Consider the following 11,899-nt stretch of genomic DNA (forward strand, 5'->3'; position numbering starts at 1 on the left):
AGAGTGAATTTGAACAGAATTTAACTAAACAATAACCTCTAAAGTATGAGATAGCAGTCTTTTTTGCAAAGATGGATCAATTGCAGAACTGTACATGTTTCACTTTAACAGATTTGAATTTTAATGAATAAGGTGACATAGGCCTGAACATACAGACAACATATCATATCAGTTCAGTAATCCATAACATCCAAAAAAACAAACACATTTCATTTGTCCCAAACATAGGTCATCACACAGTAAACTAACCAAGTATGAAACCACGAAATCTAAGACTAATGGTTTGCATTGTGACTATTCTCAAATAAACAAACAAAATAAGTCTTTTCCATCCCTTTTTTCAGGCTTTAGTTCATTTGGAGATTCATTTGGAGAAACTCTGTTTGTTTCCATAACTTGTCCAAAATCTGCATCGAGGTGTTTTTTGCTGTTTATGTTTCTTTTTCTATTCTGTGTTTAAGTGGCTAATTTAAGAATCCCACAGGGGAAGTTTAACAGAACTGTCATCAATTAATTAATTCCTATTTATTTATTATTTTCCTTCTCATTTTTGTCAGAATAAAACGTAATGTGAAGAAAACTTTAAACTAATGAGCAACTTTTTGTTATGGCTTTAAAGATTTAGAAAGTTCTAGAAAGTATCTATATCAGACATGTTTAGATGCATTTTCTTTCATGTTCATATAAATATCAAGTTTGAGAAACGTTATAATAAAGGAATTAATGGTCCTAATGTTTGTATCATCTGGGGAACTTTTATGGTGATATATATTTACACTGTTTACCCTATTTAATGGCTTGCCTTAATGCCAATTTATAACTGATTATATGCTTCCCTCTAGTGGTTAAAACCTCACAGTGCCATCAGAAGTACAGTAATTCTGACTTACTAGTATAAGACAACACACTCAGTGATATGTGTATAGATGCTTACGTACACACAGCTGTTGATGCCCATGTAGTTCATAATACACGTCACTTTCAACATAAAGAGCTAATTTTAGTGGGAGATTATATTTGCTTTGATTCTCAACAGTCATCACACTCTCCTTATAATTGCCAAAGATATTTTAGACAAACTAGATTTGACAAATGACATTAAACTGAAATTAGTGAGGAGCAAAAAAAAGGTATAAAGACATGTTATTTAATTCAGTGTTTATTGCTTGCTTTATTGCTCAAAAATGAACAAAAGTGTGAGTTATAACATCAGTTGCTTCACTGACTCCTTTCCATTCCATGTCAAATGATGTAAAAGGCCACTAGTGAGAGCAGAATATGAGAGGGTGTGTATATGTATGTCTTAAGTACTTACATGAGAATAATTTAAATACACATTAATTTCAGAGCAAAGGTGTGAACTGGGCAGTTGACACGTTTAAGACACGTTTATTTGAAGATAACTTTTATTTAGTTATTTATTTTTCATAATAAAAGACGCGACACAAACAGACTACGCTGTGCAGAAAACTTAAAGTATCACATTTATATTTGCCACAGTGTTTTACTGCATTGCATTGTGTGTGCACAGCAGTTTTTAAAGTTTCCCTTTTGCAAGCCTATTGATTCAAGTACATGCTTGTATAGGTACTCAAGCATAGTGTGAAAAATGATGATGCATGTTGGAGGCTTTACTTTATTTGTGACACTTGATTTCTCCTCATTCTCATAGCAGTCATGTTTCTTTTCTTTTGGTTTTTTTCTTTTTTTTTTTTTTGCTTATGGCTTTTCCAATTGTAGATATGTCAAGGACAACCAGTCAAACACGTACACACACAAACACACACACATAACGCTCATTTTGCAGGCACAGACAGACTAGCACACACCATTAAACTTCATATTGTAATTTGGGTATAGACTAGCATGTAGCCAAAGTGCCCTGTGGGCTGACCGTATCAGGTCGTGACATTTGCATTTGACAGGAATCATATAAGACAGGGTTAATACTGGATAGGATGGAGAGATAGGAGAAGGGGGGAAAAATAGGGGAAAAGGTTTCCCCCATTTCTGCGACAGCTCATTCCCTCTCTTTCCATCCTTCAATCCCATAGCTGAGGTGCTTAAATTAAAAAGGAAGAAATCCAATTTAAAGACATGGGGTAAACAATCACAAAACACTTGTTTCTAGAAGAGAGACAATTTCCCGGTGCCTTGTCCAATTTCTTATGGCCTGGAGGGCTGCCGCATGCGTTTTAACAACTGGTTCTACACCACTGATTAAAATTGTAATGCCGGTGTTGAATCAATCCATATGACATTTTAAAAATACACAACTATCAGGACATTTTATATATACAGCATTTTTTCTATTGTTTTCATTTGGAAACAGAAAGGTGCAAGGTGGTGACTTGCACCGGGTGTCAGAACTCTGCCTTCCAACTGTTTGAAGGGGAGAAAAAAAATGAAGTTTCAACATCCTAAACAAGTATAAGTATGTCACTATAATTGCATATGGTGTTTACTCAAAAGCCATGTGTAAGGTATGCAGAGTGAAACCTGTAACAGGACAATTATCACTCTGTTTCTGCTGTTTTGTGAACAATCAACATAATTTGGAACCAGTTAAGTTTACAGGTTTTTTTTTTGTCTCCAACAGGATTCTGATGGGATCTTAAATTCTGCCATTTCTAAACAGGCATTTCAGTGGCTTTAGTTGTCATCACCACCACCACATTTCAACCCAGACGGATGCAAAACGGATGCAGCTTCATGCAATTTTGAATTAAAGTGCAGTAAAGCTGACTATCACTTTCTGAAGGCAAACTCTGTCAAATATGAAATGAAAGAAGGTTGAGTCTATGGTGATGACGGTGGATAAGTTCGAATACTAGTTGAGGGCTAGCAGATAATTTAGAGAAGAAAAATACAAATGAACAGCTATGATGAATGAATGAGGCTGAAATAAAATAGAGGGAATAAGAATAATAACAAAAGAAGAAAATCCAGATTTCTATAGCACTGTTATATAGTATCCCCCCCCCAGGCCAAACATCTGAGGCAGAGTGACAGATGGACCGTTGTTTGCTTCACACCACAGAAATGTTTTACCAGCCCTTGCGCCCATGTCAATCAATGGCCGGCATGTTCCAAAACATACTCAACACACAAAGAGAACACTTTGGCTTGAGGAAATGGATTGTGCCCGAGATTGGCAGGGGACTCTGCAAGTGTCAATCACCAAAGGCCCTTTGTTTTATCCCTCTTCTATTGCTTCTATAACAAAGACCTGTCTTTTTACTTTCATTCGTCTTAGCATGAGAAATACGCATTCATATGACTTTTTTTTGTTTGTTGTTGGTTTGTTTTACATTTGGTTCCAAGACAAAAAGTGGTAAAAAAAAAAGAAAGAACCTCAAACAAAAGTGTAATGCTGTAGGTTTATCCCAGAGAGAGGATTTTGTCAGAACCTACAGGTAAGAGAGGAATTCACAACCATCCATCTCTGTGCAGCAGGCTTTTGTGAAACCACTAATCTACACATTGCATGATATGCTGATGATGGGTGCAGGATGAAGCGGGTAGGGAGGGGAAGGCGGTCTGATCACTACAGTTTGAAACCGCAATTTCACACAACGAATGTTTGAAATCTGAGAAAGCTGCCGGTGCCTTCTCTGGCATTGCATCTAAGCGGCTTCTCACTGTTTTCTTTTTTTTTTCCTCATCTCTTTCCTCTCATCTCGTGTCCTTTCTTCCTGTCTGGCCTCTCCAGGTGCTGTGCTATCTCAGAGCTAACACAGGAATCCATGAGCCGTGTACATCCACGGCCCTTTGAAAAAGGAAGCCACTTTGCCGCTCATCTTGGAAAGCACCTTCCATCGTCCTCTGTGTTCCTCGCAGAGATGAAGGGAGTTCCTGAGAGAAGAGCGGGTTTTGTAACCAAAGCCACATGTTGGGCAAGACAGCCAGTTGTAGGACAAGAAAGATCTTTGTGGTGAACACAAGTGCTTGGCTGTCCTCTGGCATGCCTGTCTGTCAGCGATGCTTTGCCGACTGGACACCTGTACAACTGTAATATTACACATGCAAAAACAAAAGGGAGAGTGGGGAGTTATAAGGAGAGATTATACAGACAGTGCTTGTGCATGTGTTTACTTTGTAATATATCGCTAAATGGTGCTGAGTGCCCACTCCCGTTTGATGGGGAAACAACCTCCCTTTGTCTCAAAAGGATCTCTCAGGAAGTGAGAGTATATTTTTAACACTCATAAAAATGTTGCTGGGATATTTCAGAGACAGCATTTGACCTTGAAAGGCACAACCAGCGTGACCATGGAGTGACTGAATCACTGATAATTTTTTGGACTTTGGTTATGCTTTGATCTTTTTGTTGTAAGCTACATATTAAATAATTTTCTCAAGCCGTTTAGAATGAAGTCAAAGGAACAAAGAGATTAAAAAAAAAACACCAAAATAAGAAAAAAAACCCATACACTTGAATAATCAAAGAAAGAAGAAAAAATAGAGACACAAGTCAGTATGGAAATCAAATGGGTGTCAGTGATTTGGAATGTGACTGCATCATACTAAGCAGGAAGGGGAAACCGATAAAACCTGAATGCTGCTCTTTCGCACAGACACGTACACACACAGTACACATATCTTGTGGTGCTATCATTAGAGGGGAAGTGTTAGGTGACAGAAAACATGGATCAATCTCAGTGTTAAAACCACAAGTGTGTGTGTGTGTGTGTGTGTGTGTGTGTGTGTGTGTGTGTGTGGATTTGTGTCTCTGAATAAGAATGAGAAAGAAATGTACTTCTAAAATTTCTAGTCTTTACATTATTAGCCAAAGCAGGGCCTACAGGTTGGTACAATTATTTTCAAGAACAAGATCAACAAGTGTATCTCTGCTTTCTGAACTACACAGCTTTATGGTGTTGGATACCTGCTAAATTATGGCATAATTGATTATGTATATGATATGGTTCAAATGACACTCGCTAAAAGGCATGTCCATCTGTGCAGTGGTGCACATTTCTTGATACGTAGACGTTACTTTCAGATGAAGCCCATAAGACAGTCCTTGCTTTAAAAATGTATCAACCCAATTTACCCTGTATTTGGTGTGTGTGTGAGTGTGTGTGCCAAATATTCTTTTCTTCTACACTGACCAATGATAACAAAGGGAATTCGAAACTCGTGGAATTAAATTCCAAAAAATTCCTGAATATTAAATTAATATTCAGTCTACATGTTGAGTGGGGACAGATGATGGTTTTATTCTGTAGCCTGACATGTTGTTTTAACTGTGGAAGACAGGTTTGTGGTTTCAAGGACAGTTTACTGTAAATCACTTACATTATCAGGTAGAATAAACTTGAGCTTTTTGTTTGTTTGTTTGTATTAAATATGCTGATATAACTTTCTTCCACAGGGTTGATGAGGTTGAACTAGAAAATATTAGCCAGATCATTTTAATGTTGTGGCTGACAGTTTAACATTAAATCTGCAGTAATTTACAGTTCATCACCACTCATTCAAAAGCAACAACACAAACCCAGACTCTTAAAATATATTACATTAGAGGGCACCACAAACAAAATTAAAACAGTTGAGACAGATTCAAAAAGATAACACTTGGGAGAGGAGAGTGGAAGAAACAGAGGGTTAATTCTTCTCTTGACAAGCAGGTTGGAAAGATTAGACAGAAACAAAATTACTCTACTTGGATTGGTACAAGTGTCCAGGCAAAGTGGAAATGGAAGAAGTGTGGGTGGCTTGCTGATGAAAGGCAGATGTCACATTTCATGTGTCAAATGTCCTTGTTAGGTTTTTTTTCCTTCTTTTTTTTCCTTGGTTCTTCCCTGTCTCCAAATCTGCCAACACTTCAACAAATGTACCCCATATTCTCTCTCTCGTCCTCTCTCTGATTACCTTTCTATGTTCTCTTCTGCAAGAGGGATAGTGTTTAGTCTAATTGACCAACTATGGTGATGACAAAGGTATCAAAGCAAAGGGATTTCGATTTTTCCTTTTGAGACATGCCTGCCTTTTCATTTTGTCAGTTCCTCATCTTCTTCAACCCATCCAGTTAAGATCTTTGTGGAAGTGATGAAAACATAAAGGTTAGAGTTTCTGATTAAAGTTTAGTATTTTATCCTAAGACTTGCAAAACTAAACTAAGCTATAGGCTGAAAAGGTTAATTTATTTGGATAAAACAAGAGACTTGTTTCAAGCTTATTTATATCCATATGTCTATGCACTTATCGGACTACAGCATGTACAATGTGGACTGTTTTTTTTTTGCTGCAGTACTAACTGTGAGCAATTGGAGGAGCTCTAGTGATATTGTTTTGATCACTCGGAAAGACCACTGGAAGGACCACATCTGCATCTGTATACATGTGCATGCAAACCTTGACTGTGTACCTATTTTTGTATGTTTGTTACTTCTGCTGCTGTGCTGACGATGCATGCATTTGTGGATTAAAATTATGTTAGTGCATGTGTTCAGTGTGCACAGCCTTATACATATTTTTTGTATTCACAGGGCCATATGGGTAACAAACGTGTGTAAATTCGAGTACAGCAATGAAAATAAACAACACTTATTTGTGCTTTGATTATAAGTGAACTTTCACTCCATTTGCTTTATTGACTATTTTCTTAACTTGTCTAGTTTCACCACTTTTACCAATTTGTATCTCTACACTTATTAAATGTTGTTGTAAATGTGATAAAAAAAAATTTGTAAGTTTTGGAAAAAAAGTGTTTTTTGTGAGGTCATATGATCTTAACCTTTGAGCATCGGTTCATCAGCTCATACTTCAGTTAAGTAAACTTTTATGCCATATTGAATTCAATTTCCTTTGTGTGTCATGTATTGTATTCTCAACAATAGAAATGATGTGAGGTCACAGTGACCCTGACCTGACATCTAATAAGTCTATTCTATATAAATAAATATGATAATTAAAAAAAAAGATCTTGTAAAATTCTCAGATATCAAATTTGAAGTAAACACATATTAAACCTGGATATTATCAGTTGTGTTACAGAACTTAAATCAGATTAAAAAGATAATGTACACAAAATACAAAGTTATAAATTGAAGATGCTGCACAATCAAAAGCACATGCCAAAAACTGAATGCTGTAGGAACCTCAATGACCTGCCACTAGCATTTTTTTTTACATCAGAATTGACCTGCAAAACAAACAACATACAGTAGAATACAACAGCCTGTGAGGCAATTTAATCCAGGAAACTGAATAAAACCATGGCTGAACTGACACTTACATTTATGCATTTTTTTTTACATTTTTTATTTTGTTTTACTTAATTAATTTTTTGGGTTAAAAAAATGTGTGCCATGCATAAATGTAATGAAAACTAAGGTTCATAAAGTATTACATTAAAGACAGTTAAAAAATGGCATTAGTGCTTAAGAGACGGAAAGGGTACATCTGACGGTCAGTGTGTATTTAAGATTACAAAAACAGATTATCACTGCCAAATCTCTCAGTTAGTATTTTGTAAGAGAAATATGTCTCCTTGTACATCTAAAGCTCAGCTGTCTTGTGCTCTTACATGCTGTTGAAATGCTCTCAGCACAGTGGTTGATACTGGCCGTGCAGCAAAGAAAACAATGCCCCTACATGGTCCTATCAAACTCTTACTTAAATCCCCCTTTTAACCCGCTTTCATTCTGTGTCATTCTGCCTTGTATCTGGCCTAGACTTACAAGTCTCTGACTGTGACATAAGGGATTCTGCGTTGTCCAGTCCTAACCGATTACACAAAGATGCAAGACAAAAGGACAGCAATGTAGCCTGCACATTTATTTGCCTCTGTAAAGTGAGACAGAAAGAAGGACAGAAATTCAAAGAGTGATGGGATGGAGAGAGAAAAAGAGACAGAAAATGGGAAAGACTGGAACACAAACAGGAAGAAATTATTATTTATGATTATGGGTGTTAATAAAGTCAAATATACAATAAGATTAAAAAAATACTTGAAAAAAAAGGAGGAAACAAAAGGCGAGAAAAGGGATGCCTTTCTTTGTAGGCACTCTTGTTATCGCTGGTCCAGGCCAGCATCTTTATTCTACCAGTAGAAAATGCTAATCATCAATCTCAGGCTGCGTGCTACGTCTCTGTTTAATAGCTGATAGGGAGTCTCCACAGGCTGCTTTGCTTCTTTGTTTAAAATGACATATAACGGGACTGAGCCTTATCAGTGTCTCTGTGCATTCTCTCTCTCTCTCTCTCTCTCTCTCTCTCTCTCTCTCTCTCTCTCCCTCCAGTGTAAAAAAGCAAGCTGCAATTGATTTTGAGCCAGGGATAACTTAATTCATCAATTTAACATGAAATGAATATGTCCAAGTAAGGATGTGGGGACATTAGGTAACCTTTTCAACAATAACAAAAGAAGAGGAGAGACAGAGAGAAAGGGAGAAAGAGCAAAAGAGAGCAAGGGGATAAAGGATTGAAATTTTCTGGTATTATTATCACCTTTAGAACCCATATTTTCATCTTCATAGCAAATCCATCAGCAAGGGAGATGTACTGGAGCCAAAATCACAATGTATTGTTAAACATATCAATAAATCTAGCGTACTGATAAAAATGACCACTGAAACATAATTTAAAAAGTGACTAAAACTATAAACGGAGGGGGGCGGCATATTATTGCGAGGTTGTGGTGCCGGTGTTCGCCTCTATTGTACGAATAAAAAGGAAACACATTTCTTCTTGCAAAGTAGTTTGGTCCTTTTCCCCTGGTAAAAGTCTGAAAACTGATAATATGTTTTATACTGATGATGATATTATTACATTTCATATTATTTTGTAGTGCCAACCTTTAGTTTAAATTATTACATAGCTTTTTTTTGCAAGACACTTAGGATATAACTGGATCAGAAAACAATTTATCAGTTTATATCAAATTAGAAAGCATGTCAATAACATTGCGGAGTTGGCTACTTTACAAGCTATCAGCACATATACAAATCATAAGAAGCTTTGCAGGTTCAGTAGCAGATTCAAGTCTTGCACTCACCAAGAGCTATGTGGAGTTTTTGTCCACTGTCGACATGGCAGTGGTCAACATGGTAAAACTGATGGTCAACAATGACATGTTGGTAAATCATTATGCTCAGATTTGCGTGTATGCACTGTTAGTAAAGGCCCAAATGATCTCAAACACACTACCAATGCAGTAAAAGCAATGGAGTAAAAGGAGGATGGAAAAACACACAGTGTTTAACATTGTCTGAGTCATGGCCTCCGCAGACTCCGAACCTCAACATTACTGAAGTGTGGGATCATCTTGACAGAGGATGGAAGCCTGTAGGACTGTTTATGAAGACCACTTAAAGAAATTATGAGAAAGTTTGCCTCAGATATTTCAAGATGTGTTGAATAAAGGTGGTCATAATAAATACTGATTTTCAAGCTCCTAAGAATTGTACAAGCTCTATGTTTGCATGTTTCACTAATTTGGTGCACTGATTTGCCATTTTCCTAGCAAAATATAAAAAAGACAAGTGACCTAAGACTTGTGAACAATACTGTAGGTGCATACTGAAAAACAATTGAGAGAAAAAGAATAAATACAGAAAGTGGGCAAAATTGGAGCTCAAAACTAATCTATATAATGAAATCCTCGCTTTTCTGGATGTTTAATGTATTGTGTCCTGTGACGATAAGCCTTTGGGCAGTTTTTTATCACTCTATTTTTAAATGTTTACATAGGGATGTATTTTAATGAATACTTTTGTATACTTTCTAAAATTTCAGCCAGTGCTGTGTAGTGGTCCCATAAATTAACTAACTGATGTATATAACAAAGTTCAAATAAAATAATTCAATAAAATATCAACCATTTCGTATTAATCCCTGGCTATTTCAGAAATGGATCTATTACACTTAAGTACACTTACTTAAGTTTGATAACTTGTGCACTGACTCTACCTAGATCAGTCTTGTTACCTCCCGTATTGACTACTGCAATTCTCTTTTGCATGGTCTCCCCCCAAAATCCCTCCATAAGCTTCAACTGGTTCAGAACTCTGCTGCTCGCATTATCACCAGAACCCCCTCCTACCAGCACATCGCCCCTGTTCTTCAGAAACTTCACTGGCTCCCTGTGAAATTCCGGATAATATTCAAACTCTGCTCACCTTCAAGGCCATTCATAACCTCGCTCCTCCTTACCTTTCTGACCTGTTAAGCACTACCTGTTCTGCCCGTTCACTTCAATCTTCTTCTTCTATCCAGCTTGCTGTACCTTCCTTCCGCCTCACCACCATGGGAAGCAGAGCTTTCAGCTGCTCTGCTCCCAGGCTGTGGAACGCTCTACCCTCAGAAATAAGAAACATTGGTTCTCTCCCCCAGTTTAAATCCCAACTCAAAACCCATCTGTTCAAATCTGCATATTCACTGTGAATCCACTGTTTGTTAATTTTATCTTGTGCTTTTGTTTTATTGTTCTTATTTTGTCATTGTTTTATTATGTTTTTTATCCTATTGTAAAGTGTGCTTGGGTGACTTGAAAGGCGCTCATAAATAAAATTTATTATTATTATTATTATAATGATTTTGAATCCAAATCAAATATTCTAGCTTCATATTTCCTCACTGTCTTGCACTTACAGGATGCCACTGTTTATGGTGGTTTCGGGTCAGCTGCTTGTCTGTCACATGATCAAGAAGGAAGGAAAACATTAACACTGAACATGGACTGGAGCAGGTGAAAGCTCTTGGCCTTACTGTCAGTACTCTGAGGTGATGAGAGATGTTATTACTTATTCATGAGTCCTAAATGCAGAGCAAATGAGATGGCCATGGCAGACCCTAAGAAAGGGTTGGGTTACAATTCCTTGTGTGTAGTAGGGGATATTAGATAAAAGCAGTCTTGTTGAATTAAACTTAGTGAGTAGCTGTGATATTTCCCAAAAGTTGATTCTGTTCATCTGGACGTAGCACTGTGATATTGACTTCATCTACATAGCCATTTAAACGACACAAAAAGAATTCAAACATTTGTGCTAAAAAAATGTTCAGTAAACCTTTGTTTAGCAAATTGCAAATTTTATTTAACAACCTGCAAAAGATGGAGTCTAAATTATTACCACTGTTTATTGAGTTTATTATTTTTAATGTCATTCGAGTGCATTATCATTATTGACTAATGATTATAGCTTTCCTTGAACAAACGAGGCAGTAAAGTGAAGTTACAGAGCCACAAAGTACCCATAAGGAGGAGGAGGAGGTGAGGGTGGATGGTCATGGTAAGCAAAACACTGTACACTGCAGGCCACTGTTTCTTCATTGTTTTTTATGAAGTATGGCTATTTTTTGTGCCTTAACCTTATCATTATGAGGGGTGCAGCGGAGTCGCCAGTCTATCACAGGCCTAACACAGAGAGACAGACAACCATTCACACTCACACTTTTGGCATAATTCTGGCTTCATGTTTGACAACTCTTCTTGGCAGAACTGGTAGAGTTCATTTAAAATGATTGGTTTCTGAACCAGCTTTTAAGCGTGGTTCACAAATTTTCAATAGTGTTGAAGTCAGGGCTTTCCAGAAGTTTAATGTTATCCTGCTCCATTCCAAACACAATTTTGATGTGTGCATAGGATCACTGTCCTGTTGGAACACCCAGCTGTGTTTCAAGTCTCCAGCTATTATGATAAAGTTGAAGAATTTGGAGCTAGCTTTTTTTTTTTTTTACATTATTCCATCAACTTCGTGCAATGTACCAGTACAACTGGCAGCAAAACAGCCCCAGAGCACGATGCTACCACCACCATATTTGACAGCTGAAACAATGTTGTTAGGTTTGAAATCCTAACCTTTATTCCAAACATACCTCTTGTCATTATGGCCAAATTGTTCATTCTGTATCTCATCTAACTATATAAAAATGGATTTGGCTTGTCCCTATG

Source organism: Oreochromis niloticus, linkage group LG11 (assembly GCF_001858045.2).
Source record: "Oreochromis niloticus isolate F11D_XX linkage group LG11, O_niloticus_UMD_NMBU, whole genome shotgun sequence".
Classification (NCBI taxonomy): domain Eukaryota; kingdom Metazoa; phylum Chordata; class Actinopteri; order Cichliformes; family Cichlidae; genus Oreochromis; species Oreochromis niloticus.